Genomic DNA, 17,037 nt, shown 5'->3' with positions numbered 1-17,037 from the left:
CAGGCTCTAAGAATGGGGCTAAGACCCCACACTTCTCTCTCTCTCTGCAGAGACAGACTTTTCCTACTGATCTTCCAAGTTATCTTTGGCATTCATGGGTTGAGAAGTCAGGAGACCACCCCAGCTACCTGTGATTCAGTCCTCTGAGGCCTGCTCCAGGTTCACTGTAGCCTGCGCACCCACGCCAAACTGAGTTCCTCTCCCAGACCTGCACTATATACCTTTCAGATCAACCATCCAGGTTGTCTTGGGATGGAAATTTGTTTCACTCTGTCTTTTTGTGAGTTCTGCTGCTTTAGAATTTGTTTAGAGTCATTTTTTGTAGGTATTTGGAGGGATTTGGAGGAGAACTCAAGCAAGTCACTGCTTTTACTCTGCCATCTTGGTTCCACCCCCAACTACAACTCTTTAGGGATAGTTATGGACTCTTTTTCTTTTTTCTCACTTTACTTGGATGAACTATGACTAGCGTTTTCTATCTTTCCAAGTTTGAAGATCATTCTGCTTTGGCATAAATGCATCACTTATTGGGCCCCTTTTGCCCTTGAGTCTCCATTAAAGGTAACGTGTGAATATATATTAACTCAAAACCATGAGCTCCATTGATATGTTTACATTTATTAGGCAGGCAAGGTCACACTTAATTCAATACCATGCACTTTAATGAAATAACATCACTAGAAAAATAGCAACATTCCCAAAGAGAATTTTGCCAGAGTCACTCTTATGGAGGGGCAATTTATGCCTTCATTGTAGTAGGGCTGCTACTGACTTTTAGTGCAGCCATCACATTGTTCTTGTTGAGGCTGCTCCCTAACAACATGGAATCTCTGCGGCTTCACATTTGAGATGTCATTCTACTGCATGCATTCAACTTTCTGATCTCAGTCTGCTGTCATTTATTATATATGGCTTCCTCAGATGAGACCTTGTCATCTATCCTTAAGATTAGAGCCCGAAGGTCAAGTTTTAAGACTTTTAGAAATGTGCAGCCTTCATACAGTTGGTAATGAGACCAAGGGAAAACAACATTCTCTACATTAGTTGCATATTTTGATAGCTTCCAGAGACAAGTTTTTCTGGAGCATATATAATCAAAACAACTAATTAAATCCTCCCACACGAAATCAGTTTATCTTTTGAACACCTTTTTTCCAGACAGCAGAATGAATATTGCTGCTATATGCCTTTGTCTGACTTAGGGTAAGAAAATCCTTGTAATATCCATTTATTCCCTGATAAGAATCCTGTCACTTTATAACTTATTTCAGAGGGCTATGCCAGAGACATCTCAGAGGAGATGTATGAGTCAGAGGCACCATGGTTTCCATTACTAAGTGTCTTCTCCTCGTATCATATAGGTTAGAATGCAAATTAAAAGGAATCTTAGACAAGAACAGGAAAAAAAATGTGTAGAATGTTGCAAATCCCCTATTTTACTTTACTTTACTTTATTACTTTATTCTTATTTCTAAATTACATATGAAAGTTTGGTAAACAACAACCTCTATACACCATGGAAGTGGGAGAAAAGTTAGGGGGATGTTTACCCTAGGCATGTGAAAACTTCCCCCTCCCCTACCCTACCCAAGAATAGGTGGATGAGAACATTTTTTTTTCCTCCAGTGGCCATGAAGATGACTGAAGCAGGCACTGTGGAACACTTAGAACTTGGTTAGACATCAAAGACAATGAGGTCGTCCACTGCATCCCAAGTCATTATTGGTCATCTTGATTTTTGTCTTTTCAATGAGCTTTGATGACTCTGAAAGAGAAAGTGAGGCTGACCACTTTACATAGCTCTACCTCACTTAAATCCAATTCATGAGCTAGTCAAAATATTACCCTCTTGATGTCATTAGTCCTTTTCAAAAAAGAAGGACTAGTAACAACTGATTGATTGATTCTCAGATAAACTTTTTTCATATAGTTGGTCCCTTCATTTCCTTTCCTCTCATTCCCTTCTGAACCCAATGCAATCTGGTGTCCAGCCTCATCATTCAATAGATATTGCTATTTGTAAAGGTTACCAGTGATCTCTTGAATACCTGCTTCAGACGTTTTCCATAAATAACAATAATCCTCATCTTTCTTGATCTCTGTCAAATATTTGATTCTCTGACCACCTTTTCTTCTTGATAGTCTCTCTTCTCTGTTTCTTTTTTTTTTTTTCTTTTAGTGCCGCTGTTCTTTCTTGGTTCTCCTACCTATCTAACTGATCTCTCTTACTCTTTCTTAGTTGCTGGATCTTTATCCATATTCACAAATTCTCAGTCTTCTGTAAGGCTTCTTTTTTTTTTTAACACATTCATTCACTTGGCAAAATTATCAGTCCTATGGATAAACTACCAGCTTACCTTCCTTAAATAAATGATTCACAAATGGATATGTGCAGTGTTAGTCTCCTGAAATTTAGTTCTATATTACCAACTTCAATACTATGCCCCAGAAACCTCTTCATCTTGGAAGATTCTTTAAGCTCTGGAACTCATACTTCTGAAGTACTTCTGTAGCTGGAGCCCCTCTCTCTGATTAGATGACTTCTTCCAGAATCTCTCTTTAAGGGAGGTACTCAGGCCAACCATGCCATCATTTCTCACATGCTATATGTAGTACTCTGGATGTCGCCATTGTACCTCCCCCTACCTCCAGCTTCCTGTTATGTATTATCTTTCCCATTAGAATTAAGCTCTTTGAGGGCAGGAAGTGTCTTTCTTTTTGCTTGTATTTATATCCAGTGCTAAGCATGAATTCTGGTACACAGTAAGTGCTTAATAAATGATTGCTGGCAAACTGATGAATTGCCTATTAAGCATTTAAAATAATATGTACTGGGGGCAGCTAGGTGGCACAGTGGATAGAGCTCTGGCCTTGGAGTCAGGAGGACCTTAGTTCAAATCTAGTCTCAGACCAGACACTTGACACTTACTAGCTGTGTGACCCTGGGCAAGTCACTTAAGCCCAATTGCTTTGAAAAAACAAACAAACAAAATAATATGTACTAACGGTATACCAAACAACATTTCCAAAACACAACTCATTGTCTCCCCTAATCCATTCTCCCTGCCCATATTCTTCTTCTAAACATATCTATTAATATTGAAGACATTAAAATTTTTCCAATTACCCACATTTGCAACATTGGCTTAATCCTTGATTATTTACTATTTCTTACTGCACAAGTACATTCAATTGTGAAATCTTACAGTTGTTTTTTGTTTTTTTAATTGCATCTGAACATCTTATCTACAGTCACAGAGGCATCACCTTTTTTTAGAACATCATTACATATCATCCATATTATTTCAATAGAGACTCTTCACTGTCCAATTCATCCTTTAGAGTGCTACCAAAGTGATTTTCCTAAAGTGTGTGTCTGACAATTTTATTACTGTGTCTTCCTTCGCTATTAAACTTCAGTTTTCCTCTAGGCTTAAATATCAGTTCCTTCCTTTGAGATTTAAAACTTCGCAACTTGAATCTTCCTACCTTTCATATCTCTCTCTCTCTCTCTCTCTCTCTATATATATATATATTTATTTCCGCCTACATAATTTATGTTACAGCCATACTAGCCTACTTGCTATTCCTCATACATGCATCTTTATCTCCTTTCTCCTTGCCTTTGCATTGATTGTCCCAATGTGCCCAGAAGTCTACAATTATTATTTCATATATTTCGTATATATGTTAATAGATATTTAATAGATATTAATATATGCATATATTTCATCTACATTTCATCTATATTCCTATGTACCAAGCACTGTCTTAAACAATAGGAATAAAAATATAGGCAAAAAGAAAAAACAGTCCCTGCCATCAATAGCTTATATTCTAAAGGGATAAGGACATATAAAAGAAAGCTGAAAATTGGTTTGGAGTGGATGGTTTTCATAGTGAAGCATGGTGGAGAAAGAAGTCTGGAAAGTCATGAATGGAGCTAAAGGAAGAATTTCAGGAGTGAACCTAGCTGGTCTAGGTACTTATGACAAATAGATCTTTTGGTAGGAATTGATTAAGCAGAGAAAGGAGAAAAATTCTAGGGTGAGAAACCCGATGGATTATTGTGTTGAAAGAATTTGGAGAGTTACAAGTGGAGCCCAGAAATGAGTGAAGAAGAACTTAGGATGTTCTTTCTCCTTACTTCCACATCTTAGCATATCTGACAACTTTCTGAAACAGAGTCTTTTAACCAGGGCCTGTGGTCTATGAATTTCAAGGAGTCCATGAACTGGAATAGGGGGAGAAATACTTCCATTAACATCTGAGTAAGATTTAGTCTTTCCTGTAATTATGATTAAAACAACAAAAAACCAAACATTATTCTGAGAAGGGGTATATAGAATTCTCCAGATTGTCAGAGATGTCTTTAATACAATAAAGGTTAAGAAGCCCTTTTCTAGACTCAGCTGCATGATACCTTCTATCTTTACCATCTTTTCCATCTCCTAGTGCTTTTACCTCTACGATTTACTTGCCTTGTATTTCATCTATATGAATTGTGTATTTAGGTACATATGTTCTATAAGAATATATTTATATATTTTCTATACATATATTTATATGTGTAATAAATACATATATTTATATGTGATATATGTATATATATATATATATACACATACTTAAGTACATATGTATGTACTTATATCCTATGCAATATAATCTCCTTAAGGGCAGGGACTTGGTACAAAGCAGTTAATAAATCTTTGTTTGATTGATTGATACTGCATTCCTTCTCAGTCAGTTGCCTATACTGCCATATCTTCACAAAAACTGAATTTCTTGTATAGCAACATTTCTCTATCCCACTTTACTCTCTCATATTAATTACTTGTATTTTTAGCACAAGTGCTTCATTCTTAAAAGCCTTCCTATCTCTATTGAACTTATAGAATATCAAGTCATGTGATCCTAGCTCTCTACACTAGGTTGGTGGTTAAAGGAGATGGCCTCCATGCCCTTGTCCAAAACTCAGTTTAATTATTCTACTCAAAATCAATTCATATTAAAATGCAAACAAACGGAAGTGCTCCCACTGCCATTAATCCTATCAAAGATATTTGCTTGTTGACTGAAATCTTGTTTAATTATTGGGGAAGGAGATTTCCACCATTTACACATACCATCACCTAACTATATAACACCACTGCTAGAAGTGTGAGGAGGAAGAAATGGTTGCAGTTTCTAGCTTTATCTCTTTGCTTGAATTGGGAGCATGAAGGAATTGACTAGGATAAAAAGCTGTTATAAGAGGCCTCAGAACATCCTACTGGAGCAAAGGGAAGGAGGCCACCACAACTGACTTGTAGAATAATAATAGAGATAGCATTTAGGCAGTGAGGCACAATATTGGGTAAAGTTCTTGATTTAAAATATTGAAGACCTAAGTTCATATCATGCATCTAAATACTTATTAGCTATGACTCTGGATAAGTCTATTTAACCTCTGTCTCCCTAAGTTTCCTTTTCTCTAAAGAGGGGTAACAATAATGTTTATGTGCCAGGGTTGTTTTGAGGATAAAATGAGAAAATACGTGTAAATCATTTTATAAACTTTTAAAGTACAATGCAAATATTAGCTATTACTATTTTTTATTCATATTTGGCTTTGAGGCTTGCAAAATGCTTTACACACATTATTTCATTCAACAACATAAGAATGTAATTGACAGTTCCATATTCTAAGAACCTCATTAAAAAGGGTTTCTGCTGCCATGATAGGATACCTGGCAAGGTAGATACTGGGTAAAAGAGAGGAAGTTAGCCTAGGGTTATTTTCCTTTTGCTTGCAAGTAGCATGCATTTACTTAAGAAACAATTTCAGACTACTTAGAACCTTTGAAAAGAAAAGTATCTGAGGTGGGAAGGAGGGTGGAGGAGCCAGATTGATTGTCAGCTCCTTCTTCCATTAGATAAGAGGCCTAGGAAGAGTGTGTTTGATGTCTGGAAAGAAAAGGGAGGGGAGGCAGCTAGGGGATGCAGTGGTTAGAGCACCGGCCCTGGATTCAGGACAAGTCACTTAACCCCATTGCTCAACCAAAAAAAAAACCAAAAACAAAAACAAAAAAAATAAGAGAAAAGAAAAGGCTTGGGGCTTAAGGAACAACTGGCCTATGGGTATCATAGGTTCAAAGATCTTACTGGATATCAAGAGCTAGAAGAAACCTTAAAGGATATATAAATCAACTCTTTTTTACAGATAAGGAAACTTATTTACCTTAAGATCCCCTAGGTAGTAAAATTAGAGTGAACTGCCTCAGAGAATAGCAAGTTGTCTCTCACTAGAATAGTTCAAGTGAAGATTATGTGAACTCTTGTCTACTATCTTGTTGTGTGATTTGAACTCAGATATGGACTGGACTAGGAGGATTTTGATGGTCTTTTCAACTCTGAGAATTTGTGATTCTTCTCAGTTTTCTCCTCTTATTACCTCTGATTGACTCCAGAAATGTATGATTATATAATGCTATTTACATATGTTTTAGCTGTTTATCGTGGCATATCCATCCATACATGTGTGGATATATATTGATGTGCCACTAGCTATATGTAGCCATACACATGTATATATTCACATATGTGTATATATGCATATATACATATGTGTATATATGTATATATATGTAGCACACACGTTAACTTTGTATAAATTGTCTAAAATTATAACACTCAAAGATTCTTGTCCTAGTTTAGTCAATATCTCAACTTATTAAACCTTTATCAGGGCCTCAGTTTACCAATTTTACAGATGTGGGAATTGATCTTCATGATATCTAAGATCTCTTTTAGCTTTAATTATATGAATGTAAGATTACAATTTTTTTTTGTATTGAGTTCTTGAAAATTTTTTCTTTATATCCCATGGGAATCCAAAAATAAGAACTAGAAAGATTATTTATTAAAAGTCCCTTTCTCTAAACCTATTTAATGGCTTGTTTGAAAAGACATTTTATAACATAATTATTTATACTAGTGTCAGTGCATATAATTCACTCCTGTAACAAACCACCAAAAGTTGGTACTCTCATTCCAGGACACCATTTCACTTCTTTTTTTTTTTTTTTTTTGGCTAGGCAATGGGGTTAAGTGACTTGCCCAGGGTCACACAACTTGTAAGTATTACGTGTCTGATGCCACATTTGAACTTAGGTCCTCCTGAATCCAGGGCCAGTGCTCTATCCACGGCACCACCTGGCTGTCCCCATTTCACTTCTCAAGAGCCAAATATATCCATACCCATGTAGAGAAAACAAAAGAATAATCACCCTGTATTCATTCCATAATTGAACTCTTTGGTCAGTTTGTATTTGGCTACTTCTAGTGACCTAGATATAAAGAAAATTATAAAAGAAAAATAAAAGAAAATTAGAAGAACATGGAACATAGGAACATATTACTTATCAGACATATGGATAGGTAAATAATTCATGAATGAGCAAGAGACATAGAGCAAAGCTAGGTGTAAATTGAATAATTTCTACTACATTAAATAAAAAGAAATGCATGAATAATCAAATGTAGTCAAGGTCAGAAGGAAAGCAGACACTTGGTTAAAAAAATATAGACAATTTCTCAGATAAAGGTTTCATATCTCAACTATATAAAGAACTGTGTCAAATCTATAAGAATACAAATCATTCCCCAATTGATAAATAGTCAAAGGTATGAAGAGGCAATTTTGCATAAAGAAATCAAAACAATTTATAGTCATTAAAAATACTCTAAATCATTATTGATTAGAGAAATGCAAATTAAAACAATCTTGAGATATCAATTCACACCTAGCAGTTTAGATAAAATGATTGAAGGGGGAAATGACAAACGTTGGAGGGAATGTAGAAAAATTGGGACATTAATTCATTATTGATGAAATTGTGAAGTGATCCAACCATTTTGGAGAACAATCTGGAATTATGCCCAAAGAGTTATTAAAGTGCCTATACCCTTTGACCCAGCAATATCACTATTAGGTCTATTTTCAATCATAATTAGGGGGAAAAAAAAAAGAAAAGAACCTATATGTTCTAAAATTGTTTATAGTAGCTCTCTTTTTGATGACAAAGAACTGGAAACTGTAGGGATGCCCACTCATTGGGGAATGGCTGAACAAGTTGTGGTATATGATTGTGCTGCAATACTACTGTGCTATCAGAAATGATGAGGTCAACAATCTTAGAAAAACATAGAAAGAGGGAGTAGCGAGGTGGCACCGTGAATAGAGCACCAGCCCTGAAGTTAGGAGGACCTGAGTTCAAATGTGGCCTCAGACACATAACACTTACTAGCTGTGTGACCCTGGGCAAGTCACTTAACCCCAGTTGTCTCACAAAAAAAAAAAAGAAAGAAAGACATGGAAAGACTTACACAAAATAATGAAGAACAAAATGAGCAGAACCAAGAGAACATAGTAACAGCAATATTGTTTTAAGAATTAATTTTAGTGAATTTTGACTAATGTAAATATTCAAATTAACTATAAAGAACATATGAAGAAATATGCTATCTGCATCCAGAGAAAGAACTGATAAATAGAAGTAGGTATAGAATAATTTTACATATATATCTATATCTGTATGTGTACATATGTATGTGTGTATATGTGTATGTATGTATGTGTATACTTGTTTCTAATAGTAACCATCTCTGAGGCAAGAGGGGGAGAAGGAAGAAAAAAAAGAGGAAAAAGGAAATTTACAAGATAACTTTGTTGTATATTTAGAAGGAATAGCAAGTTGTACATAGTGAACTTGTAGTTTCATGTGCAGTCTTTTTTTTTAAAATTGTACTATACTATGGACATTTTTGTTTTATTTCAGAAATTAAAATAAATAAATTTAGGTTAAAAAACATTCTTGATTTTCACAAAAAAAATGCAATTTTTTTATTATTCTGAAAAATAGCCATTTGAAAAATTGTAGGGAAAATCTTATAATCAATTGTCTATCAAGTCAAGTAATGATTGAAAGTACACATACAAACAACATACAACACAAATTATTTTCAAACATGTAACAGTGTGTCCTTATTTTTCAATTTAAAAATATTTTAAAATACATGAAGATAAAAGTAAACATTTCTTTTCAAAACCAAACAATAATATAAATGGGAAAACAAATCTGATACTGTACACAATAACAGGATAAAACAGCATTCTAGGAGGAGTGACCAGGCAAAATGAAAAAAAAAAAAATCAAATTATTATTTTTTTCTCATCAGGCAGAAATAAATCCTTGATAACACATAACCATCAACATAAAATCTACAATTCATTCTGCATAATTTATTTGAGGTAAATAAAGAAAAAAGCGACTATTGTTGGAGCATATATGGATTGTGGATGTCTCGCTGTGAGTCTTCAGCGGATCCGTGGAGAGGAAATGATTGGATAAAATATTCTCTGTTTTTCTTCCCAGTCTAAAATAGTAATACCTTTCATTTAAAGTTGAACATTTTAAATCCCTGACAATATTTAATTTAAAAATATGATTTTGTACAAAGTCCTTTTAGAAAATCTAAAATGATTTCAGTCTTCATAATGAATTTGAATACCAAAAAATGTGGAATATTGGATAGAGAACCAAACTTGGAGTCAGAAAAAAATGTGTTCAAATCCTGCTTCTTACACATACTGACTTAGTTACCATGGAAAAGTTAAATAAATTATCTTTGCTTCAGAGAACTTTCTATGATTATAAATTTCAGGAGCAGGTTGTGCTTGGTAGAGGAAATTTCCTCATCAGGAATTCCTTGTGCCAATGTAAACACAGGTCTACTTTTTTTTAAAAGTGTTTAATATACATATATATGCATTTATTTATTTATTTATTCATGTGTTTTGGGAAATATTTCTAAATGGGACTGTAGTCATATTTTAAAATATTTAAAGTAACAAATGAAATGTATTTTTCAAAAGATATATTTTTTAAAGCTTACAAAAAGACAATTCTAATTGAAGGCATATTTCTCTTTCCTAAATTCCTGTGTGTGTGTGTGTGTGTGTGTATCACTTACATTACAGAGTCATTGAATTTTAGATTAGGAAGAGACTTTAGAAGTTATCTAGGTCAATAGTTATTCTAATAATGAATCCCATCTAAATAATCCTTTATTAGTATTCATCTAGTCCTAACTTGATGGATGAACTTGCATCAATCAAAAACTTGCTCCCTCTTGAGGTGGCCCATTCCAGTTTCAGACAACTCTCATTTTTAGGAAATTCTTCCTCATGTTGAATCTGAAGATGACTCCAAGACTTCCCTTTCTCCTAGCTGTCCTTTCTTAGATCAAGAAGTATAAGCGATCTTGTTCATGCCACACCCTCAAAAAATTAAAGATACTGTCACACCCACTCAAAGTCTTCTGCTCTTCACACTAAATATCCCCAGACATTTACAATGATCCTCATATAATCTTGTCACATACTGATGACCTTCTTTTTAGACAGGCTTTAACTTAATGGTTTACTTTCTAAAATATGGCTCCCTAAGCTTGTACAATATTCTAGACACATTCTGACCAGGGCAGAATATAGCTTAAACATCAGGAACCTTACTATGATGAATATATTAATACAACCCTTCCATTAATGCAATCAAAGATTCCTTTTCAACTGCCAAACATTTCTCCGTGTTTCTTTGCCTCCCTTATTAACTTTTTTTTTCTATTTGAAAACAACAGCTTTGCTGACCAGAAGGTTTCTTGAGCAACATATCCTTTCTACATATCAAAATAGATAGTTAATTTGAACCACTTTAATTTACAGTCAGTTTGTATGTGAAGGTCTTTGAAGAGGGATTCTGATGGAAAGCACTAGCCAGTGAGACAGTGAAGACAGCATATACCAGCTAAAGGTGAAGGATATGGGATGGTGGGGCATTAAGAAGGTGCGGGTTAGGGGGTCTTAAAGCTCTATGGGCAGCCAGAATAGTCATAGAATGCAGGAGAAACAATCAGCAATATACCTAATACTTACCTACTCAGAGAAGTATTATAAGAGATTGAGACTGCACAGAACTAAGGGAGGACAGTTAATCACTTATTTTTTTAAATTTTTTCCTAGGGGTTCTTATACAAATTTTATTTCTATCAAGTTATAAATAAAATTATTCATATATTCTGACATGTGAGTATACATATTAGTAAGGGGAACTGGCAATTAAGTCTGAAGGGAGAGAGAAAATCCCAGAGAAAGTCCCAGATTCTGAAATTCCCAGATGGGTTGGGGGCAATGAGTCAGAGAACTGAGAAAAATTCTAAAGTATACTTAAGTTCTTCATGTCAGGAGTCAATTGTCACTCAATAAGCACGTGTTAAGCACCTACAATGTACCAAAAACTGTACTAAGCATTGGGGTTATTGATAGGCAAAAATAAAATAATAAATAAAATAAAATAATCCTTGCTCTCAAAGAGGCCAAATTCTGTTGGGGGAGACAACATGCAAATAAACATACATATAAACAAAATATATAAATAATAAGTTGAAATAAACAACAGAGAGAAATTATTGCCATTAAATGGTATCAAGGAAGGCTTCTTGTAGAAGAAAAGACTTCACCTGGTACTTGAAGGTGACCAGGGAAGTCAGGAGATGAAGATAAGAAGAGAGATAATTCTACGCATAGCAGATAGCTAGTGAAAATGCCCAGACTCAGGAGATGGAGTGTCTTATAGGAGTAACAGCAAACCCAGTGTCCCTGGATTGTAGAGTAAGTCCAGGGGAGTGTTGCATAAGAAGACTGCAAAAGTAAGAAAGACCCAGGTTGTGAAGGGCTTTTGAACACCAAACCGGGGGTTTCAAATGTGATCCTGGAAGTGATAGTGAGCCACAGGAATTTTTTGAGTAGGAGGGTGACATGTTTAAAGTTGTACTTTAGGAAGACCAATTTGACAATTGAGTGGAAAATGGAGTAGAGTGATGAGAGCCTTGAGGAAGGGAGACCAACCAAAAGAAGGTTATTGCAACAGTAAAGGCATGAGGTAATGATGATGTGGCAGGATAACGGCAATGTCAGGAAAGAGAATGGAGTATTTATTGAAGATGTCAAGGTATAATTGATGAAACTTAGTAACAGATTGAATATAGAGTATGAGAAAGAGTGAGGAGTCTAATTTGCAAGTCTGGGTGATTTGGAGGATGGTAGCACCAAAGTAAGGGCAGCTAGGCAACATAGTAGATAGAGCCCTGGGCTTGGAACCAGAAAGACTCATCTTCATGAATTCAAATCCAGCCCCAAATAATTACTAGCTTTGTGATCCTGTGAAAGTCACTTAACCCTGTTTGCCTCTGTTTCTTTTCTGTAAAATAAGCTGGAGAAGGAAATTACAAACCACTCCAGGATCTTTGCCAAGACAACCACAAAAGGGGGTCATGAAGAGTTGTACTCAACTGAAACAACTCAACAACAACAAAGTACCATAGGTAATAATGGAAAAATTAGGAAACTAGGAGGGGGTCAGCATAAAGATAATGAGTTTTATTTTAGTTGTATTTAATTTAAGATGTCTAGAGGACATTCACTTTGAGTGGTCCAATAGGCAGTTGAATTCATGAGTCAGAAGGTCTAGAGGTCAAAAGAAATGTTAGAGCTAGATACATAGATCTGAATATCATGAAGATAGACGTAATTGCATCCGTGTCAGCTGATGAACTCACAAAGTGAAATAATATAGTGAAAGAAGAAGAGAGGGCCTAGGAGAGAGCCCTGTGGGATATCCATGATTAACAGGCATGACCTGGATGCTGATATAGCAAGGGGGATTGAGAAGGAATAGTTAGGTAGAAGGAGATCCAGGAAAAAGTAATGTGACAAAAACTTGGAGAAAAGAGATTATCAAGAGACTAGTGATGATCATGAGTGTCAGTAAGAATAAGAATTGATAAAAGTCTACTAGATTTGGTGATAAAGAAATCACTGATAACTTTGGACAAGTAATTTCAGTTGAATGATGCAGCTTGAAGTCAGACTATAGAAAGTAAGTCTTTTCTATGAGGAGCAACCTGAGTTTTTTTTTTTTAAACTAATCCTCTTATTATTAATGTAAAGGTAGGAATAAACCAGGTAGAAGTAAGTCCAACAATGGGGTTTGTCACAGTTTTTGAACGTATCTTACCCAAAGTCAAAATTATTAAAGAAATCATTAAATTATTTAGATGTTCTTTTTTGGAGGTGGTATTGGGATAAAAACATCATGTCCTGGAAAACTGTAGATCCCAATCAGTAAGATCTACAGTAAATAACAGAAGACTAGCTTAGTCATATGCACAGAGAAAACAAAATTAATGAATAATGAACATTACCCATACTATAATATCAAATTTGGGAGGTAGGCACCATTATTATACCCATTTTACAGAAGAGAAAACAGGCAAATGCAAGTTAATTGACTTGCCTGGGATCACATGACTAGTAAGTATATGAAGGTCAAATTTGAACTTAGTTCTCATCCCAGGCCCAAGTCTATCCAATTATCTACTTTTCTTGTCATTTTCTATTGTTTAAGCCTCACATTATTACCCTGCTGCCCCGTGTCTTAGTTTTTCAAGGAATGAGGGCCCTATCTTCATATCACTGATATTTCCAAAGACTGGGGTCCTGCCTCTGAGTCCTTCCTGGGAAATCCTGCTTTCATTTCAAAATTAGACTTCCTTGATGCTAATGTTTAACATAAACTCAGGTCTTTTCCCTTGAAGTGTAATGGTGCAATGGAAAGAAAATTTTAGCAGTCATGGAAAAGACTGGGCTTTGATTTCCAGCTGCCCTTGTTTCTAACTGTGATGCAAACTTCTATTTCCTTAGATGAAAAATAAAAGGATTAGATGATATCTAAGGCCTTCTCAAACCTCCCCACGCCTACCATCTACTTTATTTTGTGAATAGACTAGCTTAGTTAACAATTTTAATGAAATCTGTCTAAACCTCTACTGATTACAAATGCTTATACTCTCTTGATATTCTCCTTCCTGTTGGGCCTCAGCTGCTCTCTGTTTGGACTTTCCTGGACCACCTGTCAGGTCTGTTTAATCTCTGGATCTTGGTTCCTGACACCACCTACCAAACATCAGGAGTAGCACCTTCTACTATACTGGATCTGAATGTTGATGAATTGTCAATATTTCCATGAAATGAACATGATCTTATATAAATACTGACCAAGTCAATGATTAAGATTTGATGCTTGTGGATAAATTATACCTTATTCAAATCTAAACACACCTTTAAAGAATGGAATGAAGTGTGCATAATCTATGTGTATTCAGAATCTGTGCTTTCCAGTGTTAGTTCAAGTAATTTCTGCGAATTTCTGACACTTTAAAAAGAGCATGGTACATTCTGGATATGACTAAAATTCAGGCTTCTAGAGAGACACTGACCCTTAATTTGAAAAGAAAACTGTAATTATGCTTTGATTGTACCTCCAGGCATTTTGATTTACCAGATTTTAATTAACATTATCTTCAAAACCATTATAATCAAAATGATTTAATTCTGTAGGGTTTAAACAAAAGGTAGATGAAATATGGTTACTTTCTGTTACCATGACTAACTTGATCTCCATGAGAATTGCAGTAAAACTTCACAATTATGTCACATTAAAAATATCAAGCAATTATGAACAAACCTAAGAATTGCATATAGAAATACTGCTGTATTTCTAAACTTCTGGTAATAGATTAACACAATATATTATATTGGCCTATGTCATTTACCTTTAAAAGAATATCAGGTCCTTGAGGGTAGTGACTTATTCACTACTTTCTTTTTATTCACAGCACCTTGGATAGCACTTATGCAAAGTTAGAGTTTCATAAATGCTTATTTATTAGTTGATCAGGAGTCTATTAATTCTCTCTCTATTATAAAATATCTCTACTGAACAAATCACTTAACCTCTGAGTCAGTTTCTTCTTATAAGTTTGCTTCCAGAAGTAAATTACATATGTAAAGCACTTAAGAAACTTTAAAGCACTACATAAATGAAATCTGTTTTTAGAATCTTCATGGTGTCTATCATGATTCTAGTCAACTAACCATAGGGGAACAAACCTTGTTAATTGATTTACTGTATAATTAAAATAGAAAAAAAAGTTTTGGCAAAATGAAGTCACTATACTATATAATTTAGGTCCCATTTGTCATCACCTGCAGTAACTGACTTTAAGAATAGTGATTAATGCATTAACATCAACCTAGAGAAACTCTCTAATAGCATGCTAGTATGCTGCAAAACACTGTCCTCAATTCTATTCTTTCTGTCATTTTGATCAATGACTTGAATGAAAATACAGATGGTCTGCTAACCAAATGTATAAATGTATAAATGACTCAAAGTTGAAGGGATAGTTAACATATCTAATAACAGAATCATAATAAAACAAAGATCTCAACAACTTTGAATGATACGCTAAATCTAACACGACTAGATTTAATAGGAATACACATGAAGAATTGTACTTAGATGCAAAAATCTCTTTCATGAGCATATACAAAGGGAGCACTGATGTACAAAATTTTATTCATCAAGGATTAAAGGGAAATTATGTATACCAAATACCAAATGAATCACCTTTGGTATAAAAAGATACATGATGACAGATTTTTTTCTTTATAAAAATATATTTGGAGAGCTTTGTTGGATTTCAAGTTCAATATATCAATAAAGTGGCATCAGCCAAAAAAGAACTAATGAAATATTATTAATTAATAAAATTAGAGAATCAAAAGCAGTGTGGACAACCTGGAAAACCTTTTGCTAACAGTAAATTTTAGTTGAGCCTTGAAGGAATCCAGGATGGCCATGAGGCAGAGACAAGGAGGGAGAACATTTCAAGCATGGAGGAATTAATAAAATAATAAAAATATGTATTCCATCCTGTTCATACCAGAATTTAACAGGCAAACAGTGAGGAATCACAACTATGCCATTTGAGGAATGGTGGAAGGAACATGGGTTATTCAGGGTGAAGCTAAGAGAACTTGATTTACATCTTCACTGTTTTCAAATATGAGTGAATATATGAATTATATGAACATTTTATGTATATTTATTATGTACCAAGTACTGTACTAATCATTGGTTTTTCAAATAGGAAAAAAAAATTCTCTGCTCAAAGGGGTTCACCTTATAATTAGAATAGACAGAAATTATAGAAGGGAGTGTTCAGTGGCCAGATTGGTGGAAGGACCTGGAGATAATAAATGTGCAGCTGCAAGGCACAGGGATCCTTAGGGTACATTGGGAAATAAGTTATTAATAGCTGTGGGTCCAAAGGGCATATTGTTGGGCATATGGTAAAATAATATTTGACACGATATGTAGAAAAAAGATTAGATTTGCTTGTTTGCCTTGAAAGAGTAGAAATTGGGTCAATGCATTGAACATTGTAGGTGGGAAGATATCTGTGGTCTGAGAGACATCAGCCAAGAATGTATACTGTATCTAGGATAGCAACTAAGACAGTCATTTAGTGAGAGTAAAGGAAAGCAGATTGATAGATACTTCTGAGTGTTGCACTAACTTGCACACAATATTCAAAGAACCAGAGGAAGTATTCTAGAATGTTGGCTAATGTTGGTTAATTTCTCTATATAGAATCCATATAAAAATATAGGTAAAAATGGCATAGGATCAGAAGTCATACATGGATTGCAGTGTCCACCATTATTGGGAATACTCACATTGATGTGTTCACAGTTACCATATGAAGAAATAATTTATAATAATTAGAACTGTCTACAAAGGGAACAGTTTGCCCCAGGAGGTAATGATATTCTTATGACTGGAGGTGTTCCAGCAGGTATTGGATGAATAGTTTGGGGATTGGACAGGGTTAACTCCAAGGTTCCTCACGTGCTAAAGATCCTATGATTCCATAGTTATAAGGGGAAAATCAAGCAGGCCTTTAGAAAAGAAGTGAAAAGCATTTAATTTTTATAAATACTAGTTTATTTCATAAAAATACAAAAATATAAATATACATTTATAAAAATATCATGAATGAATCAACACAAAGACTTCTTCAACTCAATAA

Source organism: Vombatus ursinus, unplaced genomic scaffold (assembly GCF_900497805.2).
Source record: "Vombatus ursinus unplaced genomic scaffold, bare-nosed wombat genome assembly UNPS02014791.1, whole genome shotgun sequence".
NCBI classification, from domain to species: domain Eukaryota; kingdom Metazoa; phylum Chordata; class Mammalia; order Diprotodontia; family Vombatidae; genus Vombatus; species Vombatus ursinus.
The sequence above is the reverse complement of the archived record's forward strand: the minus strand, read 5'-3'. Positions refer to the sequence as shown.